The sequence below is a fragment of the Oryctolagus cuniculus genome, chromosome 15, assembly GCF_051225735.1.
Source record: "Oryctolagus cuniculus isolate XC-2025 breed Fujian yellow rabbit chromosome 15, ASM5122573v1, whole genome shotgun sequence".
In the NCBI taxonomy this organism is placed as follows: Eukaryota; Metazoa; Chordata; class Mammalia; order Lagomorpha; family Leporidae; genus Oryctolagus; species Oryctolagus cuniculus.
Genome location: NC_142881.1, coordinates 29,555,467 through 29,582,715, shown reverse-complemented (window position 1 = coordinate 29,582,715; position 27,249 = coordinate 29,555,467). Strand labels below are relative to the sequence as shown.

The window sequence follows — 27,249 nt, the reverse complement described above, 5'->3', positions numbered from 1 at the left end:
CTGAATTCCTTCTGAGTAAAGGAAGGTTTTAGAGAAAGAGGCCTGTCCGATACAAACATCAGCACAGTCTGTGAGTGGAAGGGACGGGGGACTGACGGACACGGAGACCTCGCTGCGCGGCCTCCTCAAAGGCGCGGCCAATACGGCCGCCCGCCCGCGCCTCCACCGCCACTGCCTGCGCCTCCTCAGACACAGAGCCCGGCCTGCTCCTCAACTCCTCGCGCACGGCAGGAAATCCAGCTCGGTGGCAGGCACACTGACCGCGGGGGCCACCCCATGCGATGTCACGGGCGCTAGGGGACCGCCAGCTTCAGCCCAGCCAGTGCCGCAGAGGCCGGCTTTCCCCTCGGCACAGCGTGCTGCGCCCCCGCGCTTCACTCTTCCGCTGTTCACTCACCTCGTGTCACGTGGAGGTGTTGTTCCAGATCGGGCCAGGCTGCACCCCATGCCCGCTCCGGGGGATGCTCACGGAGTCACCCGTGTGGGGAGGCCAAGGCGGATCCGCACGAAAATGTAGACAAGTGCTGCCCCCTGCCGGCCAGCATGGTAACTGCAGCCCCAGTGACCTACTGGGACAGCGTCCTGCGCCGCCCTAGCGCTGTACTGCTCCTGTCCACGATGGGGCGCTGCTGCTCCAAGTGCCACTTTGCAGGCGTTTCAGCGTGGTGGGGACTTGCTGACAGCGAGAAAGACAAGGTAGGAGAGGGGTCAGGAAGTAGAAGGGAGAGGTTAAAGAAGGAAGTCGAGGGCTCTTCCTGCCAGGTGGGGCTTCCCTGGCACCCCAAGTCTGACCCACTGGTTTAGGAAAGGTACCCCTTCTCCAAGGGCTGGTGTCAGCCATTAGGTGTTGTCCCCAAACTTCCTGACCAGGAGAACCTCCTGGCCAGCTCTGCAATACACGCAGATTCCCAGACTTTATCCCAGGAAGCCGTGACCGGACATGCTGGGAAAGTCATCGGCCTTGAATCGGGGGCTGGTCCAGAGCAGTGGGGTCGCAGCCACTCCCTCAGGGTACAGACTGTTCCTTCTCCATCCCACTGCCTCACTTCACCAGCCTTAGGGGGGAAAAAAGGGAACAAAAGCAACCCTCCCTGGAGCATCACTGGTTTATTCAAGATATGGAGGGGAGCAATAATTTTTTAAAAAGATGTATTTACTTATTTGAAAGGCAGAATTACCAACAGAGAGAGGGGTGGAGATAGAGATATCTTCCATCCTCTGGTTCACTCTCTAAATGGCTGCCAACGGTTGTGGTTGGGCCAGCCTGAAATCAGGAGCCAGGGGCTTCATCCGGGTCTCCCATGGGAGCACAGGGCTCCAAGTACAGGGCCATCCTCAGCAGTCTTCCCAGGCACATTAGCTGGGAGCTGGATTGGGAGTGGAGCAGCCAGGACACCAACTGGCATCCGTATGTGATGCCAGTGTAGCGGGCAGCAGCTTAACCCACGGTGCCACAACACAGGCTCCTCGGGGGAAAAGTAATTTCAAGGGGAATCACCTCCCAGGCCTCATGGGCACAGCTTCCAGTTCTCAATTCAGCAGCCACAAAAGACAGACTTACAGAGGCCTTGTTGCATGCCAGTGAGTTCAGGACAGAGGCACACAGTGTGGTGGGCAAGTGTGTCATGGACGGCCTTTAGCACCTGCCTCCTCCCCGGGCCTCTGTCCAGGGCTTCCTCCAGCCTGCTGTGGGCAAAATGTCTGGCCCAGCACGTTAGAATCCCTGCGTGCCGGCCCCACTCCCGCCCAGGGACTGGTGAGGGAACGTCCTTCGGAACTGAGTTTGACTCCTCACTCAACAACATGCTTGCTGTGCAACAATGAAAACGTCACCTGACCTTTCTGAACTCTTATTTGTAACAGGAGGTGACCATTGCTGCTGCTGAAGGCTGTTAGAGACTCAGGTGAGCCAAGACAAGGTCCTTAGTGCCCTGCCCTGTGCGTGGTGCCGAGGAAGTGTGAGTTGTGAACAGAGCAGTGTCCGCCCCAACAGTCCCCCTGTGCCTGGGTCTCCAGACCTCCCACTCCCACCTGGCTCATTTGAGCCCCAGGCGCCTGCTCTGCTCTTGTCCTAATGACTGTGTTGAGGGGTTTGCTTGGCCTCGCCTCTCAGAACCTGCAGAGAAGGCAAAGTGAAGAAAGTGCTTGTCCCTCCCCGGAATCCCTGCGGGTGGAGGCCACAGAGGTGTGTCTCAGTCCTCCATCCCCTGGCCGTCAGGACGCGGTGCTAGAGCTCACTTAGCAGGAGTTTGCCAGCATCGGTGAGGGGGTCACCAGGGGCGTGAGTGGAGGTGCAGGTTCCCGGAGACTCCCTGTCCTGATGATGTAAATGTGGCGTGGAGCCCGGGAACTGCACTTGAATAGCTGACACCTGGGAGAAACTGGCCTGTGAAATACCCAGCCCCAGGGCATCACACCCTGCATGCCCCGGGGCCAGCGCCAACGCACTCAGGGGCAGGTGCAGTGCAGGAGAGCCTCCGGGCTGAGTGAGTGTGGCGGCCAAGTGCCTGCACTGTTCTTCCTCGATTTTCTGAAAGCACACTTCAGGGCACCTAGAACAGTCTTCTCCACGGAGAACATTTGTCTTTTTTTTTTTTTGGACAGGCAGAGTTAGTGAGAGAGTGAGACAGAGAGCTTTTTCCATTGGTTCACTCCCCAAATGGTTGCTACGGCCGGTGCGTTGCAGCCGGTGCGCTGCGTCGATCCGAAGCCAGGAGCCAGGTGCTTCCTCCTGGTCTCCCATGCCAGTGCAGGGCCCAGCACTTGGGCCATATTCCACTGCACTACCGGGCCACAGCAAAGAGCTGGAATGGAAGAGGAGCAACTGGGACAGAATCTGGCACCCAACCAGGACTAGAACCCGGAGTGCTGGCGCCACTGGCGCCACAGGCGGAAGATTAGCCGCGGCGCCAGCCAGAACATTTGTCTTTGACCCACAGAGCTGAAGTGATGGCTCAATATGATTCGGCCATTGTCTCTCTAGAGCCGCCTCCAACAGGTATTCTCAGAACCTAATGCAATCTTTTGGTGCCTCTCACTCTGCTCTACTTCCAGCCTAACTTCTTTGCCCTGTGCTATAATTTGGAAGTAGGAGGAGATGTCATTTCTCACCCTTGCATTTCCTGCCTAGCTGGGTGCCCTGCACAGATCATTCACTACATATAACCGGTTTCATGTGAGATTCTCAGTAGACCTCATTTTTGTATCAAAAGCAAGAGTTTTCTGGGAAAGGAAATCAGCCTCTATTCTTGATGGGCTATAAAACTAGCAGGTCTGGGTGGAAAAGATAAACTTGCATATGCTTCAACAGAATGTACTGAATTTGTTTTTTAAAAACCCAGTGGTATTCAGTGGGGAGCTACTGGATGTGCACAAGCAAGAGAATGCTCACCAACAAACATCGCGTGCCTCAGTTAATTCAGAATGTTTCATAGACCTGAATACCAAACCTCAAACTACGAAATTTCCAGAAGTGAATATCAAAAAGTATCTGTGTGAGTTTGAGTATGGCAAAACATTATGGAATGCCCAAAGCATGTTCCATATATGAAAAAAATAATAATTTGAATTTCTTCAAATTGAGAATTGCTGTTCTTTAAAAGAAACCAAGGAAAAAATAAGCAAAAGAATGAGAGAAAACATTTTCAACTCACATATAGGAAAAAGGGCTTGTATCCCAAATAGAGAACTCACGAAAGTTGTAAAAGGAAACAACTCAATTTTCAAATGGGGAAAAGAAGACACATGGATAGCAAGGAGGCACCCTGAATGTCGCTCTACATCATTAACTAGCAGAAAAACGCAAATGAAAACCTTAGTGAAATAGCACTATAGGGGCCACGCTGTGGTGCAGTGGGTTAACACCCTGGCCTGAAGCGACCACATCCTATGTGGGCGAGGTTCAAGACCCAGCTGCTCCACTTCTGATCGGGCTCTCTGCTATGGCCTGGGAAAGCAGAAGATGGCCCAAGTTCTTGGGCCCCTGCACTTGTGTGGGAGACCCAGAAGAAGCTCCTGGCTCCTGGTTTTGAATTGGTGCAGCTCTGGCTGTTGCAACCATCTGTGGAGTGAACCATTGGATGGAAGACCTCTCCCCTCTCTCTCTCTCTCTCTCTCTCTCTCTCTCTCTCTCTGTCTCCTCTCTCTGTGTAACTCTGACTTTCAAATAAATAAATAAATCTTTAAAAAATAGCACTGCACACTTGCTTAGAAAGCCATATCCAATGACCAACCATAGCAAGTGCTGGCAAGGACATGGAGCCACTGGATGTTACATCACAGCTGGTAGCTATGTAAAATGGTAAAATCACTTTGGAAAGAAAAGCTTAACAGTTTCTGAAAATATGTAGCACACACCTACCTTGTGACTCAACCGTTCCATCATTTCTAGGTATTTACCCAAAATAAATGAAAGCCTATGTTTATACAGGACTTGTTCCTAACGGCTAAAAGCAAACAAACCTGGAAACAATCCAGTGACCATCAACAGGTGGATAGGACAGAACATGGTGCAGTCATACAATGGAATAGTACAATGAAGTATGAACCACTGACCCAGGCAACAACCTGCAAGAATCTCAATACATTGTACTAAGGAAGCCAGACGACAAGAGAACACACTGCATGATTCCATTTATCTAACATTGTAGAAAATGCAGACCTAGCCGGAGTGCCACATCAGTGGTTGCCTGGGGATGGGATGCGGGATGGGAAGGAGGATTTGCGAAGAGCAATGAGGAAGCCGAGGCTTGATGGATGTCTTTGACCTCTTCATTGTGGTGATGGAGTCACAGGTGCACACCTGTGTGAAAACTTACAAATTGGACACTTTACCAACTGTGTCTACCTTAAAGCTATTACATTTTTTGAAAAAATAATAAAATGTCATAATTCCAACTGCGTAGTTATAGGTGACGTGTGAGAACAACCATGCATGTCCACTCAGGAAAGGCAGAGAAAGGAAGACTTACTAGTGATCTTCCAGGATAGAGTGCCTGGTGGGCTATTTATTTCTAGCAAGCAGGTCCCTCCCCCAGTTCCTCACCGGCTGGGTAACTGTGGGCTTACAATCTTCCCAGCGTTTGCTTCAGCTGTTTTGGCCATTCCTAGCATCCTGTTTACCTCAGAACTTTCCAGGTGCATGCAACCTAAATGTTGTGCCAGCTAGGTCCGTGTAACGTTCCATGCATCTGCAGGTTGTTATGCTAGCTAGTTGTGGACTCAGCTAAACACCTTCCTTTGGAAATGAACCAAACGTTTACTTCACACAATACGCTGCTTCGTGGGAGTTCTTATCTTCTCAGAGTTTTAGATGGTTACCTACTAGAAACGAACTAACATGGCTCTCCTTAGAAAGCTAATGCCTATGGAACAATGGTCATTTACTTTGTAGAAGCTCAATAAACAGGTGATTTTGGAAGACATCATTGATGGGAGTAGAGCGTCTCACCCACTTCCCAGATCTCCATCTGGGGATTGCAGTGTTCTCAGAGTGAGGGCCTGGGGAGTGTCTGAGGAGAAGGAATAGCCGTGGCTGATGGGAAACCCAGCATTGAAACGCTCTCACTGGGAGCCGTCCAGGCTGGGGCTCAGGAGGATCTAGGTTGCTAAACGATAAAGACAGTGGCCAGGCAAGGAACCGCTGACATGCACAGGTGAGGTGTGACTGCTTCCCTCCTCCCTCGCTCACTAGCAGTGGTCCTAGCAATAGCAGGTGGGGCAACTTTGGGTATTACTTGGTGCTCGTCTTTTTGAAAATGCGAAGCATACCTCTTCAGAAGCCCAGAGTGAAATAAAACCCCAGAGGGGTTCTGCAAGAGCTGGTTTTTGGACAGGCTCGCGGGGCCACCAGACCTCCTGTGTACTCAGCAGGATCTGAGCTGAGTAGTTGGCATCTGTCTGTCTCCTAGACTTGTCTGCGATTCACCAAACTCAGGCCTCCTCCTCCCCTTTCTCTGCAGCCTGGCCTTTAGCAGTTGCTGTTGCTGGCAACAAGAATTTGCCTTTTTATTCTTTCCTTCTATTGTGGTTAAACATTTTTAAAAAGCACATAAAACTTAGCATTTTAGCCATTTTTCAGTGTATAGCTCAGTAGTGTTAAGGATATCCACATGGTTGTGAAACAGATCTGTCCTCTGCCCTCTTTCCCCAAACTATCTTGTTCCTGATACCCCCATTTTCTCCTAGTAGGCAGACCAGTCATTCAGATTCAGAATCTCAGCATCGACCCTCAACTACTTGTACCCCACTTACTAACTCCTGTCAGTTCCACCTGCAAATTCTGTTACTTTAATCAGCCTCCGAATGTCTTTCATCTCCTCCTTCCCTTCCTTTCCAGTCCCTGTATCTCTGTCCTTGTGTAATGCTATTACTTCTTTCATGGACAGTTTCAACAGTTTCATAAGCAATTTTCCTGTCTCTAAAATCTCTCCCCATTGACCCATTCTTTACCAAATTCATTGTCTTTATAGTATTTTTGGTCATGTTATCTCTGTTCAGACAAAGTTTCAGTGTCTCCCCCTATGAAATAAAATGAAGTGTCCCCGCCCAGCATCCCAGCTGCTGTACAGTCTGCCCTGACTTATCTATCTAGCCTTGCAGCCATGTGCATGGTGTGACTTCAGGGAGTTGCCTAGAAGAAAGGGCCATTGTCGATGTACAAAGCAGGGAATGCGTCTCCAGCAAGGCCCTGCCATAACACCAGTGTGACACTGATTGGATTAGTGCTTATTTCAAATGCCTTTCCTGTCCCCGAACAATGAGAGTGTGCACACCATTGTGAAATCACTGAGAGTCAAGTGTTCATGTTTCTTGCTTGTCTACATTCATTTTCTTTTGAAAATAATAGAAATACAATTCCTTTGTGAAGTCATCCAACCAAACTACTAGGAGAATCTGCTCCTCTTCCACCCCCTGCAATCCTTCCTCATGCACAAGCAGACAACATTTTCCTCAGAAATCCACAGTGACATGATTCTTCCCTGCTTAAGCCCTCCAACAGCTTCCAGTTGCTCTTAGAGTTACCCGCAGGCTGTCCCTGGGCGCTGCAGTGTGCCTCGCTGACCTTATCTCTAGCTCCCCTCCCTCGGTGGCATCTCCTGCTGCAAGCATGCAGCTCTTAGTGCTGGGCACCTGCCTGACCCGGCGAAGCCTCTGCACCTCACGTCTAGCGTCCGGCGTCCGGCGTCTAGTGATCCTTCCCTTCGGAATGCTCTTCCCTAGCTCCGCGCCAAAAGGCTCCTTGCTATCTTTCAGCTCTCATTGCCCTGTAAATGACTTCCATGGCCATATCTAAAGGCAGCCTCGGGTCACTCCCCATTGTCTGTTGCTCCATAGCATGTATTACTTGAAATTATTTTGCCATTTGTTCACCACCACCACCTCCCCTTCCTTCTTGACAGCTCGGCTGCATCGGCAGTGCATGGGGCAGGGCCTCACACACCGCAGGCACTGGGAAACTGCATGCTGAATGAAGGAGCCGCCTCCAGGCAGCCTCCTAGAGCTGGCTTGTTCTCTCCTTCAGTGTCTCCAGAGAAGACTCCACCACTTTCCTTACGATGAAGTCCGGCCGCCAGTAGCTTTGTCGTCAGAAATTTCCTCCGAACAGCCCACCTAACTCCTTCCTCCTCGGTGGTCTGGTCCTTGAGGGGTTTGCTGAAGAGATTTTTATGACCCTATCACGTTTTCCATTTGGCGCTCTTAATACTAGTTCTCTTTCCCATGATTTCCCACGTTGTTCTCCGCTGGTCCTTGTTGAAGTTCCCTTTCTCAGGCTTCACTTGTGAAACCCGATATTCAGTACAAATATCACTGCTTGTAATCGTGCTCATGAAAAAAATTCCATTTCTAAGTACCTGCCTGAAAAAGGCAGGCCTCACACAACCCTACCTCCTTTTCTTTTTCTTTTTTTTGAAAGATTTATTTGTCTGAAAGGCAGAGCAGGAGAGAGAGAATGAGAGCAAGAGAGCGAGCTTCCATCTTCTGGTTTCATTACCTAAATGGCCACAACAGCCAGGCGTGTGCCAGGCTGAGACCAGGAGCCAGGAACACTATCCTGATCTCCCATGTGAGTGGCAGGGACCCAGCTACTTGATCCATTTTCTGCTGCCTTCCTGAGTGCGTGCAGATGAAGCTGGATCAGAAGAGAAGTAGCAGAGACTCAAACTGGCACTCCCATAGAGCCTGCAAGTAGCTGGCTGCCTGTGCCACAACAATGCCCTCTCCCCACATCTGTCTTAATCTCTCTTTTTCTCTATATTTCATATATATATATATATTTGGACAGGCAGAGTGGATAGTGAGAGAGAGAGACAGAGAGAAAGGTCTTCCTTTTGCCGTTGGTTCACCCTCCAATGGCCGCCACGGCTGGCGCGCTGCGGCCGGCGTACCGCGCTGATCCGATGGCAGGAGCCAGGTACTTCTGGTCTCCCATGGGGTGCAGGGCCCAAGCACTTGGGCCATCCTCCACTGCCTTCCCGTGCCACAGCAGAGAGCTGGCCTGGAAGAGGGGCAACTGGGAAAGAATCCGGCGCCCTGACCAGGACTAGAACCTGGTATGCCGGCGCTGCTAGGTGGAGGATTAGCCTATTGAGCCATGGCGCTGGCCTATTTCATATGTTTTTATAATAAATTTTTGTGAAAATGCTTGAAATTTCTGAAGAATTATAATTTCAAATTGGAAGAAGTTTTGAAATAGCTGTGTTTGAGGGCCAGTGTTATTGCATAGAAGATAAAGCCACCACCTGTGATGCCAGCATCCCATTGTGGGCTCTGGTTTAAGTCCTGGCTGCTCAATTTCCTATCTAACTCCCTGCTGATGGCCTGGAAAAGCAGCAGAAGATGGCCTAAATGCTTGGGCCCCTGCACCCATGTGGGAGACTTGGAAGAAGCTTCGGGCTCCTGGCTTCAGCTTGGCCTAGCCCTGGCCATTGCAGCCATCTTGGAGTGAACAGTGGATGGAAGATCTGTCTGTCTCTCCCTCTCTCTCAGCTCTGCCTTTCAAATAAATAAATAACAGATAAATAAATTTTAAAATAGCTGGGTTTGGGCTATAATCTCAAATGTTGAACTCTTGAACTATTAGTTTCAAAAATATTAATTCTAGAAAATAATAATTAAAAATTATTTTCTTGACATTTACTTACATTTTAAAAGGGGATTTATTTTGGAAACAAAAATACAATTAAATAGTCAATAATAACATACATATTTTGCAAACACAGACACTCAGATATCCTAACAACAGTCCAATGGATTTATCAGTTATGAGCAGATGAACTCTCCTTCTCCTTCTCTCTCTCTCTCTCTTTCTTTCTCATTACACAAATGGAGAGTTCCTAACTGCTGGTTTACTCTCCAAATGCCTGGTGTCCAGGAATTCAATCCGGGTCTCCCAAATGGATGGCAGAGACCCAAACACTTGAACCATCACCTGTGCCTCCCACAGTGCTTCTTATCAGGAAGCTGGAATCTAAAGCAGAGCGAGGACAGGAACCCAGGCACTCCAATATGGAATGCAGGTGCCTTAACTGCTAAACCCAATGCCCACCGCTCACCTAGGCCTTTTGACAACAACTGGTTCAAACCTCAGTCCACCATAGGCAGTTGCCCAAGAATTGAGATCTTGAGAAAGTCCAGCTTTCACAAATGCAGATACACAAGAGGATATCTCTTCATTTTGGGGGGAAGTTTCAACATTTTGTGTATAGGCACAGTGCTTACACTCAGGGTTGCAGTAATGTACTTTCACAAATGCATAAAAGGCGTGAGCCCTCTCTAAAGTCCACAATTTGTATCTGTATCATTTGGAAACAATGCAAAGGTGAAATACACAGCACAATGAACTGTGCACAGAAAAAAATACACAGTGAACAGAAAAAAAATTTTTAAGACAAAGATTTAACATATGAAAAGTAGATTATGGGGGTGCATTTTGGGCAGGTACACAGAGGGAATCTCTAAGAGCTGGTCAGCTTTCGTGCTCATTACCTTCATTCTCAAAGTGTTGCATCTTAGTGAACAGCTGCTCCTTTTCTCTCCTTGGAGAACATGTGCACATTCATCTCCTCATTGGCACTGCTCTCTTTGATACTTTCCTAGGATTCAGCATACACTGACACGAGCATTCTCTGTTAAACATTCCTCTTTTGTGCCATGCCTCTATGCTCTATGTTGTTCTGAGTATGAGTAAGTTTATTTTGTGGCACTGAAATATAGACCTCAGTTTTGGCCGAAACAACACTGGTGTTTGATCTGCAACACTGTTGTGTTAGTGTCTTCTTACCCTATGGGGTGCATAAGGATTTCTAAAAGTCAGTAACCTTGGTAACTTCTTCAGGCAAATGCAGTATTAATTCATTAAAAGCTCTTAGTATTTCATTAGCTAGAAGGACTGTCAATACAGACAAATGATGCTTTCATTTGAAAGAGAAACAGAGAGGAAGAGGGTTATTTTCCATCTGCTGGTTCACTCCCCTAGTCAATTCAACTGTCAGGGCAGAACCAGGCCAAAGCCAGAAGCCAACCATGTCTCTCCTGTGGGTGACAGGGAACTAAGTACTTGAACCATCATCTGCTGCCTCTCAGGGTACACATTAACAGGAAGCTGGAATAAGAAGCAGAGTCAGGATTTGGATCTATGTGCTCTGATATGGGATGAGGGCATCCCGAGCAGCATCTTAATGGCTATGCCCAATGCTCACCCCTAAAGTACACTGTGTAAACCTGGGCATCTCACCTTGTCTCTATAAGCCTCAGGTGCTGCACCCATAAAGGAGGCCAATATGGCTTCTGCATACCTCATAGAGTTGTGGGAATGAAATGGCCTAATTCATGTACACCCCTTTATAGGGTTATGGAACTGTTCAGGAACTGTTCAGCACATTTTAGTCACTAGTAGAAATTCTGTGTTCTTTAAATTTATTCCTTTCTATGGTTTCAATTTTTATTCTTTAACTTCTCAAACATTTATTTTATTTTACTACTGAAGGACTTGGGGCCAAACTGAAGGAAGAAAAGTCTTTCTCAGACTTGAGTCAGGGTAGGCCCCAAGAACACTGAGGCACCTGATGATGTAATGGTAGCAGTAATCCTGTTTGTACAGTCCTCCAGGACAATGGAAACTTACAGTTGGGAAAAGGCAACTAAAATTGTTCAGTACAACAGGTCCTCATAAGTTCTTGTGTGAATGCAGATGTGTATGTAAAGATCAGTTACAGAGTATGGTCCATGAGGAACAGGATTAATGATGAACAATAAATCATTATTACCTCATGGTCTGTGTTCATCAGTTTTATCACAGTGTAAAAGTGACTGACAGTCCTATTGGGAAATAAGAGGAAGATAAACAAGTGAACCTCCTCACCTAGGGACTAAGAACATACAAAAAATTGGACATACCCTTTTTTTTTTAACTTGAAAGGCAGAGAGAGAGAGAGAGAGAGAGAGTTCCTATCTACTGGTTCTCACTCCTCAAATGACTACAGTGGTCTAAACTAAGCAAAGTCAAAGCCAAGATGTTGGAACTCAATCCAGGTCTTCCACATGAGTGACAGGAGTCCAATTAACTGAGCCAACTCTGCCACCTCCTGATGTCTGCAGTGTCAGGAGGCTGGATCCAGGAATTGAAGTTCTGCATCAAACCAGGTACTCTGATATGGGATGTAGGCATATTAACGGCTAGACCAAATGCCCACCCCTTGGACACAACTTTTTATTATTGAGTGATAACAATACTTACCTAAAGCTATATGCTTTATTCCACAAGAATTAAAGCTGACACTTGTAAATGCTTATGAAGTGCTGGGTGGTGGGGAGAGAGAATGAAGCCTGATCAGCAGGAAGAAAGTGTCACCAGAACTGCTAGAAGATTTGCAAAGACAAAAAGCTGTCAAGATGGTCACATGGGGAAGACTGAGATAGGGAAAGGATAAAGCACACTAAGGTTATCATCTTGTTCAGGAAAAGGATACAGACGTGGATTAACCTTCTGTGTCAACAGAAAATTATAAAGGAAATCTAAGGGTAACTGCTAAAGAATAGGATTAAGATGATAGAACTTTTAAATAGCTAGAGAAGAAACATGGAGCCAACTCACGAGACAAGTGATGAGAATGGTGATGAAGAAGCAGCAACAATAAGAATGCTTGAGAAACAGACAAAATAAGGCAGGTGGGTACATCCCAAAGTCAATAATAATCACATTTGAAATAATTCAACTCCCATATTAAAGTGTAGGTCCACAGATTGGTTGAAAAATAGAAACTCTGATTCACAGCCATACGCTGTTTACAAGATACAGACCTAAAAAAAATTGGAGGGGAGAAGAAGGAAAACAGGCAAATCCTGGGAAAACATCCTGTTTCCCTACACTCTTAGATAACAGTGTGATACCAGGTGGATGGGTTCTTCCACATCACACAATTCTCCAACTCTGTGCACTCCATCTGGGTCTAATTCAATCTACAGTTTAATTCAGTAATGACGCTGTTTGCCAGTTAGCTTCAGATCCCACAAATTGAGGGCTCAGTCCCCTAGGACGGCCCCAACACCAGACGCAAAGTAGAGACTAAACTTCCAGTCCCGACCATGCAGAAACCAGGGGTTCCCCTTCCCCCTCCACGGGCTTGATAATTTGCTAGAATGACTCCCAGAACTCAGGGAGATGCATTATATATTTGCTGATTTACTTTGAGAGATACAATGCAGGAACAGGTAGATGAAAGAGATGCTTAGGGTAAAGTGTGTGTGGGAGTGGGAGGCTTTGGCGCTGCCACGCCCTCTCAGAGTACCATCTGCCCAGCTTCCATTTAGAAACTCAGAAGCTCAAAACATCATGTTGCTCAAGACTTTTTATAGAGTTCAGTCTCCAGGCCCTCCCTTTCCAGAAGTCAGTTCCCCGGGTGAAAAGTCCTAACCCTCTAATCACTTGGTCTTTCTGGTGACTGACTTCCAGAATTTATAAAGGAAAAGCAAAGGTAGAAATGCAAGAAGGAATTTTTTTTGTTAACTGTACAGCTATCATGGAACCTTAGCATACTTTTCTGAGAAACGAATAAGGTACATACAGTCATGCATCAATTATCAACTGGGTATACAGTGAGAAATGTGCTGTCAGGCAATTTCATCATTGTATAAACATCACAGAGTGGACTCACACAGACCTAGGTGGGATAGTCTACTACACACCAAGCTCTAAGGGCTAGCCTGCTCCTGGATTGCAAACCTATACAGCATGATACTGTACTCAATATTGTATATGATTGTAACAATGATGTTTGTGTATTTAAATTTAAATAGAAGAAAAGTACAGTCAAAATATGGTATAAAAGATCAATCTGGGAATGGTGTTGTAGCCAGGTGGGTTAAGCTGCCACTTACGATGCCAGCATTCCATACAGGTGCTGGTTCAAGTCCCAGGTGCGCTGCTTCTGATCCAGCTCCTTGCTAAAGCAGCTGGAAAAGCAGTGGAAAATGGCCCAAGTGCATGGGCCCCTGCACCCACATGGGAGACTTGGAGGAATTGCAGGTTCCTGGCTTCATTCTGGCCCAGCCCTGGCCATTGCAGTCATTTGGTGAGTGAACCAGCAGATGAAAGAGCTCTCTCTCTCTCTCCCTCTCTCTCTGTAATCCTGCCTTCCAAAAACTTTAATTAATTAATTTCTTAAAAAAAGATGAAGCTGTATAGGCCATGAATAGATCTTGCAGGACTGGAAATTGCTCTGTGTGAATCAATTAGTGAATGGTGAGTGATGTGCAGGTGTAAGACAGTACTGTCTACACTGCAAACTTTATAAACACTGTACACTTAGGCTGCATTCAAGTTATAAAACACTGTTCCTTCTTCCATAATATATTAAAGTTAGCTTGCTGTAACTTTTTTACTTTATAAACTTTTTAAAGATTTTCTTAACTTTTTGACTCATCTCAGTTTAAAACACAAACACCTGTACATCTGTACAAAAACATTCATTTCCTTTACATCCTTACTTTATAAGCTTTTTCTTGTTTTAACAATGTTTAATGTCTTTTTAATTTTTTTTTTGTTAAAAACTAATACACACACAGGTTAGCTGGGGCCAACACAGTGTCAGGATCATGGATATCCCTGCCTTCTGCCTCCACATCTTGTCCCACAGGAAGGTTGCCAGGGGCAACAGCAGGCATGGAGCTGTCATCCCCTGTGATAACAGTGCCACCTTCTGCAACAGGAATTCGCACCCCTGAAGTTAACTGCCTAACATCTGACATTTTCCTTTTATAAGTAGAAAAAGCATACACTGAAATAATGATGGAAAGTATAATACCTACATAGACAAGTGATATAGTCACTTATTATCATTATCAACATGTTCCTAACTGCACATGCTATACTTATGCAGGCCTGGCAGCCCCACCATCCCCACAAACAAGTAATACGTTGCCCTGTGACCTTGCGGTGCCTATGACGTCATCACGCAACAGACGCATTGCAGCTCCGTTATAATCTGACGGGGCAGAGCAAGATGGTGTCTGAGAGAGATGCTCCAGTGACTTCCCAGAGACAAATTTGAACGACTCTTCATGCTCCAGTTTGTCTCCAGGAGAGCTACAGGAGCCAGATGAGAGACCACGGGACCTGGCGTGAGTATGAAAGTAAGAAAAGTCACGCTAAGGAAGGCAAGAAGGAAAGTCGCGAGCGGCGCCCCTTCCCCAGCTCCAAGTGGTTGCAGCTGTGGAAACGTCTCACCTCCTGCTATAGTGGGAGAGGGAATTGAGTGCAGACCGTAGATTTAAAAAGCAGGGACAAGCCTGTCATGAGAAAAACCAGAGCCAAACGAGGCCCCACTCTCCCAAAAGTGTACCTGTAGGCTGAGTCTTTAGGCCTTCCTTAGCTAGGCATCCAAGGGACACATCCTACCACAAACGCTCCTGACAGACAGTGGAGCAAAGCCTGCAGCTGCTGGGAAGTAGACCAGGACAGGGAACTCAGGATTTTGCCTCAGAGCTAGTGTGGGGCCACAGAAACAGCACTTGTAAGAGTCCAAAGCTCCTCTTCTCTGGGCCCAGTGCTGGCACACAGAGCTCCAGACTAGCCCCAGCATCAGACAGAGACCTGCACCCCAGTGAAGGGGACTCATTTGGCCTGTATCACCTCCAGTTGCACGTAGGCCTGGTGACGGAACGACACAGGTGTGACCTGGCATAGTGCTGGCCTGGGCAGCCAAAGGGCTGCCTTTATTACCCCTCCCCCAGCTTTCGGCAGAAAGTGAGAAACCACAGGATTGTGTCTTTGACTCAGTGCTGGGATGGCAAAACCCAACATTAGGCAGATCCTAGTGGTCCCCATTCCCCGAACCAGTGCATTATGGGATAGTGCCAGCTGGAGTGCCATAGGCCTAGTTAATTGGCTTATAACCCAGCCAGCATAGCCTGCGGCCAGTTGGAGTGGCCTCAGGCTGTGAGTCTGCCTCAGCAGCAAATAGTTCTGACTGCAGATGTCTCAGCAGAAACCTTATAGGCCAGGAGACCTTCACAGCACTGAAAGAAAGAAATGCTAACCAAAAATACTGTTTCCAGCAAAGCTATCCTTTAGATACGAAAGAGAGATTAACACATTCCCAGGTGAACAAAAGCTGAGAGAATTTATTGCTACCAGACCTGTCTTACCAGAATTGCTAAAGGAAGAGATGTGAATGAGTAAGAAAGTAAAAGGATCACTGGTAAGAGTGACTATAGGCAAATTCAGAATGCTCTAATATCATAAACAAGGTTTGTAAACCATATCTTTAGTATTAAAGCTAAAAAAAACTACAAGTGAGAATAGCTATATAATTATTAATACAATTAGAGACAGGCAATATACAAAGATGTAAAATGGGGCATCACAAATTCAAAATGTGGGAAGGAATGGAGTGCAAATGTATAGGTCTTTATTAATATTATCTGTTAACTCTTGCTTTTTGAGTTTCTTTTCCTCTTTATAATCAATGTCCAGTTACTATCATTTCAAAATAGCTTGTTGTAATCAAAAAATGTTTTCTGTAAACCTCATGGTAACCACAAAGTAAAATCTATAATAGAGGAGGAAGTACTTCAAATTCTCTAGGAGACCAAGCATTACTTTGATACCAAAATCAGACAAGGACATAACAGAAGAAGAAAACTATAGGCCAGTGTCCTTGGTGAATACAGATGCAGAGATCCTTGACAAAATAATAGCAAATTGAACCCAACAACACGTTAAAAAGATTATTCATCATGATCAAGTGATTCATCCCCTGGATGCAAGGATGGTTCAACATACACAAATCAATAAATATGACACCTCACATCAACAGAATGAAAGACAGAAATCCTCTGATCATTTCAGTACTTGCAGAAAGGGCATTTGATAAAATCCAACATTCCTTCAAGAAAATAACATGGAAAAAATTACGTGAAGAAGGAACACACTCTAACATAACTGAGGCCATATGTAACAAGCAAGTGGGTAACATCTGTCTTTCACTTGTACAAAATCAATTCAAAATGGATTAAAGACCTAAATGCAAGACCTGAAACTGTGAAACTACTAGAAGAAAACATAAGGGAAATGCTTCAGAACATTGCAATGGTCAAGGATTTTTTGGATAAGAACCCAAAAGCAAAGGAAACAAAAGCAAAAATAGACAAAGGGGATTTCATCAAACTAAAGAGCTTCTGCACAGCAAAGGGATCCATTGACAGAGTGAAGAGAGAGCCTGCAGAAAGGGAGGAAACATCTGCAAGCTGAACATCTGACAAGGAGTTGATAACCAGAATATAAGAGGAATTCAAACAACACAACAACAAAACCCCACCATCACAAAAATACTCCCAATTTAATGCAGTAAAGACATTTTTAAAAAAGATTATTAGAGAAGCAAAGTTGTAGAGAGAGGGAAAGAGAGAGGCCTTCCATTCGCTGGTTCACTCCTCAGCTGGTTGCAAGAGCCAGAGCTGGACGCAAGCCAGGAGAATGGAATGGCAGGAGCCCTAGCACTTGGGCCATCTTCCACTGCTTTCCCGGGCCATTAGCAAAGAGCTGGATCAGAACTGGAGCAACCAGGACTTGAACCAGCATCTGTATGGTATGCCGGCATTGTGGGCAGAGGCTTAACCTACTACGCCACAGCACTGGCCCCAGACATTTTTCAAAGGAAGATGTACAGAAGGCCAACAGATACATGAAAAAATAATACTCAACATCACTAATCAAGGAAATACAATTCAAAACCACAGACAAGTATCATTTCAATTGTATTGGCTATTATCAAAAAGACAAAAGATACCATGTGCTGATGAGGTATAGAGAAATGGCAACTCTTGTAACTGTCGCTGAGAATGTAAATTAACTGTTGTGGAAAATACTATGAGTTCTCAAGAAACTAAGAATAGGACTCCCATATTATCCAGCAATCCCACTCCTGTATATACATCCAAGGGAAATGAAATCACTCTGTTGAAGAGACACCTACATTCCCATGTTTATTACAGCACTATTCACAATAGCAAAAAACGGAAAGAACCTAAATGTTATATATACATAAACACAATGGAATACTGTTCAGCTGCAAAAAATAATGAAGTCTTGTTACTTGGAAGTACCTGAATGGAAATGAAGGTTATTAGATTAAGTGAAAAAAAAAAAAAAAAAAAAAAGCCACGCACAGAAAAGACTATCCCACAGCCTCACCAAGATGTGGATTGTAGGAAGGAAAGTTGATCTCACGGAAGTTGAGCGAGTATAATGGTGATAAACAGAGGCTCAGGAGAGTGAGGGGAAGGGAGGGATGGGGAAAATTTGCTTAATTGGTACTGAGTTATGGTTAAAGAAGTTCTAGTGTTCTGCTTAGTAGGATGATTAGAAGTGAGGATAATTTGGGGCAGGTGTTTGGCACAGGGATTAAGAAGTCACTTGGGATGTCCACATCCCATATCTGAGTGCCTGGGATCCAATCCTGGGGTCTATCTGATTCCAGCTTCCTCTTATGGGCACCCAAGGCAACACATAATGGCTCAAGTAGTTGGACCAGGGAGACCTAGATTGAGTTCTGGGCTCCTGGCTTCCCTGTACCCAAGCCCTGGCTATAGCAGGTATTTGGTGAGTAAACCAGCAGATCTTTCTCTATTCTCTGCTTTTCAAATAAACAAAAACTTAATGATTGTGTTTTTTTAAGATTTATTTGAAAGGTGGAGTTACAAAGGCAGAGGCTAGTTCACTCCTCAAATGGCTGCAATAGCTGGAGCCGAGCCTATCAGGAAGCCAGGAGCTTCTTCCAGGTTTCCCACGTCGATGCAGGGGCCCAAGTACTTGGGCCGTTTTCCACTGCTTGCCCAGACCATAGCAAGGAGCTGCATCAGAAGTGGAGTAGCAGGGACTTGAACCAGTGCCCATATGGGATGCAGGCACTACAAGTGGTAGCTTTACCTGCTATGCCACAGAGCTGGCCCAAGTGTTTTTTTTTTTTTTTAAAGGCTTTTGAATGTTTTTGACATAATGAAATATAAGTGTTTGAGGAGATAAATGTGTTTACCCTGCCTGGCAATTAACATGTCTGTGTGTGATCACTGATGTCATAAATAAGAGTGTCAGTTGTTAAATCAACAACAGGAATCACTGTGCACTTGCTCCCCATGCTGGACCTCTGTTCTTAATGAGTTGTACTATGAGAATTAATGGTAAAACTAGTCTTCAAACTATACTTTATACTTTGTGAGTCTGCAAATAGTTGAAATCTCTCCTTAGTAAAGAGTTGGTCTTTTGTATATAAAGTCAATGAAAAACGAATCTTAATGGAAAATGGAATGGGAGAGGGAGTGGGAGGTGGGATGGGAGTGCGGGTGGAAGGGCGGGAATGGGGGGAAGAAACACTATATCTCTAAAAGCTGTACATATGAAAATTTGTATTCATTAAATAAAAACCTTCCAAAAAAAAAAAAAAAAACCCGTGTGTGTGTGTGTGTGTGTGTGTGTGTATGAAAACATCAGGTGGTATTTCATAACTATCTACAAGTTTTGCAAGTCAGTTCTTAAAACATTTAAAATAAGCAGCAGCAGCAGCTCTGCCACGGGCCTGTCCTGGCTAACAAGGGCTACCCTACCTCAAGGGCAGCTGTAGGACAAGGCCCATTAAGGAGGTCATTTCAGGCAGGGGCGGCCAGTCAGAAAGGCTAAAGCTCTCTCCATTTCCTCCCACAGAGAAACCACAGCTGTCTGCTGGCAAGCAGCCCCTTCTCCATTCCGATGCGCCTGAAACTTCGCTTGTGGACTGCAGGCGGCCCCCACACTGAGCGGTAGGTAACGCTGGGCTGGGAGAGTAGCGCCTGAGGCAGACACCCTGAAAGGAAAAATGCCACCAGGCCCTGGTGCTTCACAGGAGCGGGAGGCTGGAACGATCGCGCCTCCTGGTTGGAGCAGACGGAATCAGACAAGCTTGGCGGCTGCTGATTGGCTCCGCCGGGTCAGGCGCTGTTGGCTGGCTTGTGTGTCAGTAGCTTGCAGGACCTGGGTCTGTGACTGACAGTAACCCCGGTGGGAGGGGCGGGGCGCGCGCCTGTCCTCAAGGCTCCTGCTGGCCGCCAGCCAGGCTCAGACAGGCCCGCCCTCAGCAGAGGGGGCTGGGCGAGAGCCAGGCAGGCAGTGGCTTGGGGATGTTCAGTGGGCTGAGTGCTGCGTGCCCACCCGCCTGGCTGCCGCTGGCCCATGGCTTCCACGCAGAGCCGCTGGCTTTGTGCACTGGGCCTTGCGTGTTTGGGAGAGTTTGGTGTGGATCTGTGTGTGGACAGAGGTGTTGGAGGTGGCTGGGGCATGGTGTTATAGCCACGTGGGTGGCTGTTGTGGCTGTGCCCAAGTGACCACAGGGAGGGGGTTCATGGCCTGGCCTGCCCCGGCTCCCTAGGCCCTATGGTGAAAAAAGTGAGAGTGGACGCTTTGGCCCCGGGAGAACCTTTCTGGCAGAGGTGCCATGTGGCCACCCTCTACCCCAGGGAGAAGGGCAGTCTGGGGACGGGCTTCCTTGGGGGTAGGGAGGAGAAAGGGACAGATGTGTCCACATGAAGGAGCAGGGGTGACCTGGTGCGTTGCTGGTGTGGTGCCAGTGGGGTCAGCCCCTTTGGAGACATTAAACACAGAATAACCGTGTGTCCCAGCCCTCCACGCCTAGGTAGATACCCGAGTGAATTGCAGGCAGGTGTCCATAGCAGCACTGTTCACAGTAGCAAAAAGGTGGTGAGAACTTAAATGGTCAGTGGATGAACTTGTAAACCACCAGTGGTACCAGCACACAGGGGGGTAGCAGTAGGCAGTGAAAGGCATGCAGTACTGATCCCTGTGCATTGAAAGCTTTATGCTTAAGGAAACTGGAAAAAAGTCACTTATTGTGTTATGGGTCTCAGTGAAATATGCAGGATAGGGAAAGACATAGTAGTAGCAGATATTGATGTCCAGGGGAAGGGAAGGGGACAAGATGTGGAGCCACTGTTGAATGTCCATGGGGTTTTCTTTGGGTCTTTGGGGTAATGAAAACATTTTGGAGCTAGAGTTGGTGATTTCACAATATAGCAAATGCCATAGAATTGTTTGCTTTAAAATGGTTGCTTTTATATTGTATTAGTTACAGTTCAATTAAAAAATATAAATGTGTTTATATCAGGGTGTGTGTGTATAAAATCTGAAACAGACTAGTCTATCATGCTGCCCAGAATTATCTAAGAAAAGAATAAAAATACAGCCATGAACAAAGAATAAAAATACCCCTATGGTCATTCATGTTCTTTTTCCTTGTTTGCACATTTCCTCTTTTGGTTTACAAACTTTTTAAAATCTGACCACACCCTGGCTGCTCACTGGTTCCTTTGGGAAATGGTTTAAAGGGAGAGGTCCCTATGGCCCCTCTGAGAAGGTCCTGTGAGTCAACAGCGCATATCCTGAGCCCCTGGGATCCCTCTGTGGCCTGGGTGTGGGGTGAGAGGCAGAACCTGGTGGGCGAGGAGCGACTGGAGTTTACAAAGAGGAAAGGCTTGTGCTTACAGCAACCCCAGTATAGAATGTCAGCTTTCTGGAGCCTGGGATTAGGGACTGTGGCGCTTGCCCCAGAGTCTGTTTACAGTGGTCAGCGTTTTGCCTGTAGCATACAGAGTTAACTCTAGGCCACAGAATAGAGCTCCCACTCTGAGTGACACTTCACAAAGAGTCTCACAGACAGAATTTGAACAAGACATGAGATCTTTCCAGCTCTTCATTGAGTTATAACAGTTGAGGCACAGGGAATCATTTCTAAAATAGGATGATGCTATTAAGGTTCCTGCCTGCAAGACTGACAGGAGGGTGGGGTATGACTTGGGAATTAGGAAATGTCAAGGTAGGTGTGGTTTGACAAGACAGCTTAACAGTCAGGTGTGGCTGAGGATGAAGATGGGTCACCAGGTGGAGTGAGTTGGGTCTTCCTGGCAGAGGAGGCATCTGCAGTTCATGCATGAGTTAAGCTCTTTGCCCTTGCTACTCAAGGAGGGGTCACACCACCAGGAGTTATCCCTGAGCATTACTGAGTGTCACTGGGCATATGCTTGGACATATGAGAGATGAGGTGGCTTAACTAGTTTGTCACCTTCTCCACACCCAGGAGAGCCAGGTGCTAGGACCACAGTTCTGGAGCCAGATCACAGAATGGCTCACTCCTCACAGCTTTCTCACTGAGGGAATTCAGGTACCTCAGCAGTAAAAGGAGGCACTAATAGCTCCTGCTCTGATCCAGTGAGATACTGCGCACATGGCGCAGTGCCTGGATGCAGTAACTCTTGTTATTACCATGGCACCCACAGGTCTGGTGGGACAGGACATGGGTTTCTTGCTCAAAAGGAAGTGTGATTTGTGTTTATGCAATGCTGTAACCACTTTAATGTAGAGCATACTATTTGGGTTTTTCTGTGATGTGGTAGAGCCAGATTATCATTTTAGACTCTTTAGTTTATAGCAGTTGCCTTTTCTCATGTGGCTTATCTTGGTCCCCTGGATTTCTGAGACTAGAGACTACAACAATGTATAATTAAGAAAATGAAGTGCTTCCTTTAATCAATACCTCCTTAATATATTCAGGTTTAAGTCTCAGCTGCAACTAATAGTAAAAACATTACCATTTTTAAATTGAGGTATATTCCCTGTGCCATAGAATCACTCTTTTAAGGTGTATGATTCAGTTACCTTTAGTATATTTACAGTGTGGTACAACCTCACTAGAATTAACTTCAGTGCCTTTTCCTCACTCCCGGCAAAGCCATGTGCCTTAGTGGTCACACTCCATTCCCCTCCCTCTAACCTTTGCCAGTTACCAATCTGACCTTTTTTTCTAGGTTTGCTTATTCTAGACATTCCATATAAATTTAATCACACAATCAATATGTGGTCTTTTCTGTCTGACTGCTTTGCCTTAGAGTAACATTTTCAAGGTTCATCCATATTATAGTGTATCAGGATTTTATCCTTTTTTATTCCTGAAGAATTCTATACACACACACACACACACACACACACACCACATTGTGCTTATTCACCTGTTGATGGACCCTGAGCTTGTTGCTACTTTTTGGCTGTTACATAATGCGGCTATAAACATTCGTGTACAAGTTGTGCATACATATATTTTTAGTTCTAGAAGTAGAATTGCTAAAGTCACATGGTACCTCTATGTTTTTAACCTTTTGAGGAATTGCAAATGTCCTTTAAAACTGTAACATTTAGTGTCCTACCAAGAATATATGAGGATTCTAATTCTTCCATATCCTTACAAACACTTATTATTAGCTATTTACAACAATAATAGCCATTGCAGTGGGTATAAAGTGGCATCTCATTTTGGTATTTCCTTGATAGTTAATACTGTTGTTAATAATGTTATCTCTTCATGTGTTTATTGGATATTTGTCTTCTTGGGAGAAATGTCTATTTAAATATTTCATCTATTTTTAAGTTGGTTGAATTGCAAACATTCCTTTTATGTTTTGGTGTTAGTCCTTTACAGATATGTTATTTGGAACATTTTCTCCCATTATGGATGGATTCCTTTTTCACTTTCTTGATGGTATATATATATATATATATATATATATAATATATCTGAAGCATGGAAGTTCTCATTTGGGAAGGCAGGAGATAATGGTCCAAATATTTAGGTCCCTGCCACACATGTGGGAGATCTGAATGGTTTCTCTGATTCCTGGTTCTGGCCTGACCCAGCCCTGGCTCTTGGAAGCATTTGGGAAGTTAACCACCAGATGGAAGATCTCTCTGTGTCACTCTGCCTTTCAAATAAATATATCAATCAATCAGTAAATGAAAATCTATCCTTTTTTAAAAGGTTTATTTTATTTATTCAAAAGACAGAGGGACAGAGAGAGGTAGAGCCAGAGAAAGGTCTTCCATCTGCTGGTTCACTCCCCAGATAGCTGTAATGGCCAGAGCTGAGCTGATCCTAGCCAGGAGCTAGGAGCTTCTTCTGGATCTCCTACGTGGGTACAGGGGCTATCTTTTACTGCTTTCCCAGGCCATAGCAAAGTGCTGGATCGAAAGTGGAGCAGCCTGGATTTGAACCGGTGCCCATATGGGATGCTGGCACTGCAGGCCAGGGCTTTAACCCACTGTACCATAGTACTGGCCCAGAAAATCTATCTGTCTTAAGAGATAAAAAAGACTGGCTTTCCTAGGCAGTGCTTCTCCTGTGCCCTTCTTCCCATAGGTTCTCTGACTTGGGTCCATGGGACCATGTGACACATGAAAACCTGGCTGTCCCAGGCTGAGGTGCCAGCAGGTGTTAAGTTTGATCTAATGGCAGCAGACTCTGGTTTCCTGCTGCTCAAGATTTTAACCTAAAGTTACCCCTCAAAACAGCAGGGCAGGGCAGGTTCCTAGGTATGAGTCAACCCTTAGGTTCCACTTCTTTTTTACTTTTAAAGGCACAGCACATAGGCAGGAAGATAGGCCATAGAGGCAGGTCCCAGGAGCCTGAATCACAGCCACAAAACTCACAGACATGGTGCAATTGTATTCATTTCCCTTTTATTGTGAACCAGCACAGTGCCAGATCAGTACAACTAGCCTCAGAGTTGCCAGGAATAGAAGTTATTGCAAAATTATACTTAGGTCACAGATAACTCCTGTCCCACATAAAGAAGGGGAAATCCACCAAGCAAAGAAAATGTGTCCTGCACTGTTCTCATGGCACTGAGGATGCGTTCTCATGTCTTCTTTAATTATCCATCACTTATCCAGTGGATACATTCAATCTCTTATAGCATTTGGATTTTGTGGTGGTTACAGCTACTGTGGGAATACCTAGGACTTGTGAATTCCCCTGCTGAAGGATACCAGATGCTTTACTAAAAAATCAGTCATGCCTCAGAAATTGCCCTTTTAATGTGAGTCAGCATTATTATGCCCATTTTAACAAAAGGAAAAGTGAGGCACATTATACTTTTTGTTAAGTTGTTGCCATTGATTTCTCAACAATGTTGCAGTGGATTCCTTTCTGAGAGGAGCAGTGTGATGGGGGCAAGAGGCGCGGAGTCACAGACCCCGGGGAGTCAGGTGAAAGCAGGCTTGAGGCGAGCAGCCCGCAGACTCGTTTATTTCAGTTGGTACAACATCTTATATAGCCAAGACCAGCCAATCTGGTCAAGGGGCGGTCTATGCCCCAACCAATCACAGCCTGTTGCCAGGCAGTTTAAAAAGCCATCCAATCACAGCCTGCTTCCAGGCAGTTTCAAATCCATCCAATCACAGCCTGTTGCCAGGCAATTTCCAAAGCCATCCAATCACAGCCTGTTGCCAGGCAGGCTCCGTTGCCAGGTGGGTTTCAAAGCCATTCCTGAGTAACTGACACTCGCTTGCCAGTGGCTGTGATTGGATGGATTTGAAACCGCCTGGCAACAGGCTGTGATTGGATGGCTTTGGAAACTGCCTGGCAACAGGCTGTGATTGGTTGGGGCTGATCACCCAACACTCAATTGAAATTTCTTAGGCTGGAACAAAAATGTAGCCTTGAAGATGTTCACTGTGTTTGTTATCCAAACACGCTCTCATTTCTTTTTTTTTAATTTTTTGCCAGGCAGAGTTGGACAGTGAGAGAGAGAGACAGAGAGAGAGTTATAGACAGTGAGAGAGAGACAGAGAGAAAGGTCTTCCTTCCGTTGGTTCACCCCCCAAATGGCCACTACGGCTGGCGCTGCGCCGATCCAAAGCCAGGAGCCAGGTGCTTCCTCTTGGTCTCCCATGCGGGTGCAGGGACCCAAGCACTTGGGCCATCCTCCGCTGCCCTCCCGGGCCACAGCAGAGAGCTGGACTGAAAGAGGAGCAACCGGGACTAGATTCCAGGGTGCCGGCGCTGCAGGCGGAGGATTAGCCAAGTGAGCCATGGCGCCAGCTTTTTTTTTTTTTTTTTAAAGATTTATTTTATTTATTTGAAAGACAGAATTACAGAGAGAAGTAGAGACACAGAGAGAGGTCTTCCATCCATTGGTTAACTCCCCAGATGACTGCAAACAGCCAGAGCTGCACCGATCTGAAGCTAGGAACCAGGAGCTTCTTCCAGATCTCCCACATCGGTGTAGGGGCCCAAGGACCTGGGCCATCTTCTATTGCTTTCCCAGGCCGTAGCAGAGAGCTGGATTGGAAGAGGAGCAGCCGGGACTAGAACCGGCGCCCATATGGGATGCCGGCACTTCAGGCCAGAGCGTTAACCCGCTGTGCCAAGCACCAGCCCCTAAACATGCTTTCATTTCAGGAAAGGATGTCTGAGCCAGTCTATTGAGAGATCTGCTTAATTATTAAAATAAGTATTTACACTGAGGACACTGTTACATTAGTAACCTTCTTCATATTTTTAAAAGAGCCACAGAGGTTTCTTTCACATTTTGGGCAGTTGAGTTGGTAAAGATCCTGTCTCCATTTTGTAGGAAGTGGATTATGTTCAAGTTCTCTTCGCAACAGCCAACTGGAACATTATTCTGCTTTTGAAGTACTGGCTGGGCTGGCATCTGCAATGGTAGCTAGATAAATGAGATTTCTATGTGACACATGCTGGTACTGGACACACTCATTCACCTGGCCCTTATTCTGATACTCCATGATACAGCGGATGAGCTGGTCATTCTCTTCCAGGAGCCGATGGATGGTCTCTCAATTGACTTCCACACTGCCCCTCAGCCAGTCAGGTACAAAGGCCACAGACATCCTGGGGATCCTGGGCCCAGACTCTTTAATTAAACAGGAAATCCCAACAGGACTTTTTGTAGATTCATATGAATTGGCTTCATTACGAGAGAGAAGCATAACAGAGGTAGTGATGCTTTCATAAAATTTTAATATAGACGCTCCTAACTATCTGTCCAAGGCATCCTGAAGTTCTCATTTATGTGCCAGACAAGATTCATAATATGTTGACTGTTTCCCAGCTTTTTTGCCTGTGTACCACTGCTATCATTGGCCACATAGTAAAGATGGAGAAACCTTTATTGTGGTCAGTAACCCAGATTTGCTGATGGATTGTGACCAAGAGTTTCCAATTTTGAAATGCTGGGCTCAGTCAGAAGTGGCAGCTCTTTGTGCTGTGGAGAATGAGGATATCTGCCAATGGCACAATATGAAGTACAAATCAGGATATGAGAATGTGACTCTGCATGTTCCAGCAGGACTGACAGTTCATGCCTCTTTACTATGTTTTATGACTCTGTTAATTACAATCCTGTGTTCTGTGCTGATCCTTGTAGCTGTTTTCAAATATGGCCATTTTCCCCTCCAAGTTTTATGTAGCTAAATGCTTTCTTTAAAACTAAGACCTATTCATTTGTCACTAGAGGTGTTGTTCTAGAATCAACTCATTATTTTTTCTTTTGTTTTTGTGACTTAAATAATGTTTACTAGAGGAAATCTTAGATCATTTTCAGCTAGTCCCAAAATTTAGTGCCCTATTGTATAGAACCTTGATAAACCTCAAACATCAAGAACCAAAAAAGGAAACTTCATTTTGTTAAATTAATATTTCCATTTGTGGCTTTATCTAGAGTAAAGATAAGAAAATGAATTATTTATGTATTAGAGACAAATTAGCCTCATTTGTGAGTATAAACCTTTGAATTTAACCTAAAAATTGTAAAAATCATTATAAATAAGAACAAAACAATTTGAGTGAAAGTCAAGTTTATTTAAACACTAATTTCATGAGAATATTAAACTATCTAGAGTTTCAAAACAACTTAGTA

General features: G+C 45.7%; 1 protein-coding gene, 2 long non-coding RNA genes and 1 pseudogene across 9 annotated transcripts in view; 2 read left to right on the top strand and 2 right to left on the bottom strand.

Annotated features, from left to right (window-relative positions):
* The window catches only part of PKD2L1 (polycystin 2 like 1, transient receptor potential cation channel), a 118,506-nt gene extending 118,003 nt beyond the window's left edge, over positions 1–503 (bottom strand). The window contains exon 1 of one of the 2 annotated variants that reach the window (XM_070057401.2): positions 398–503. The gene's annotated coding sequence lies outside the window, so the exon portion shown is untranslated. The remainder of the gene's footprint in view (positions 1–397) is intronic. The other variant, XM_089314511.1, reaches the window with a different exon arrangement.
* Positions 504–556: 53 nt separating this feature from the next.
* Positions 557–7,538, top strand: LOC149121945 (uncharacterized). Its single transcript, XR_016222019.1, has 3 exons — positions 557–696; positions 1,864–1,904; positions 7,401–7,538. It is a non-coding gene; the product is annotated as an uncharacterized LOC149121945 (long non-coding RNA).
* Positions 7,539–14,400: 6,862 nt separating this feature from the next.
* The window catches only part of LOC149121944 (uncharacterized), a 130,735-nt gene continuing 117,886 nt past the window's right edge, over positions 14,401–27,249 (top strand). For 2 of the 6 annotated variants that reach the window (XR_016222015.1, XR_016222017.1), the window contains exons 1-2: positions 14,410–14,631; positions 19,199–19,293. This is a non-coding gene — a long non-coding RNA (uncharacterized LOC149121944). Of the gene's footprint in view, positions 14,632–19,198; positions 19,294–27,249 lie in introns of all 6 variants that reach the window. The other 4 variants (XR_016222018.1, XR_016222014.1, XR_016222013.1 and 1 more) reach the window with 4 other exon arrangements.
* LOC100356908 (SS18-like protein 2 pseudogene) lies at positions 25,956–26,335 on the bottom strand (annotated as a pseudogene).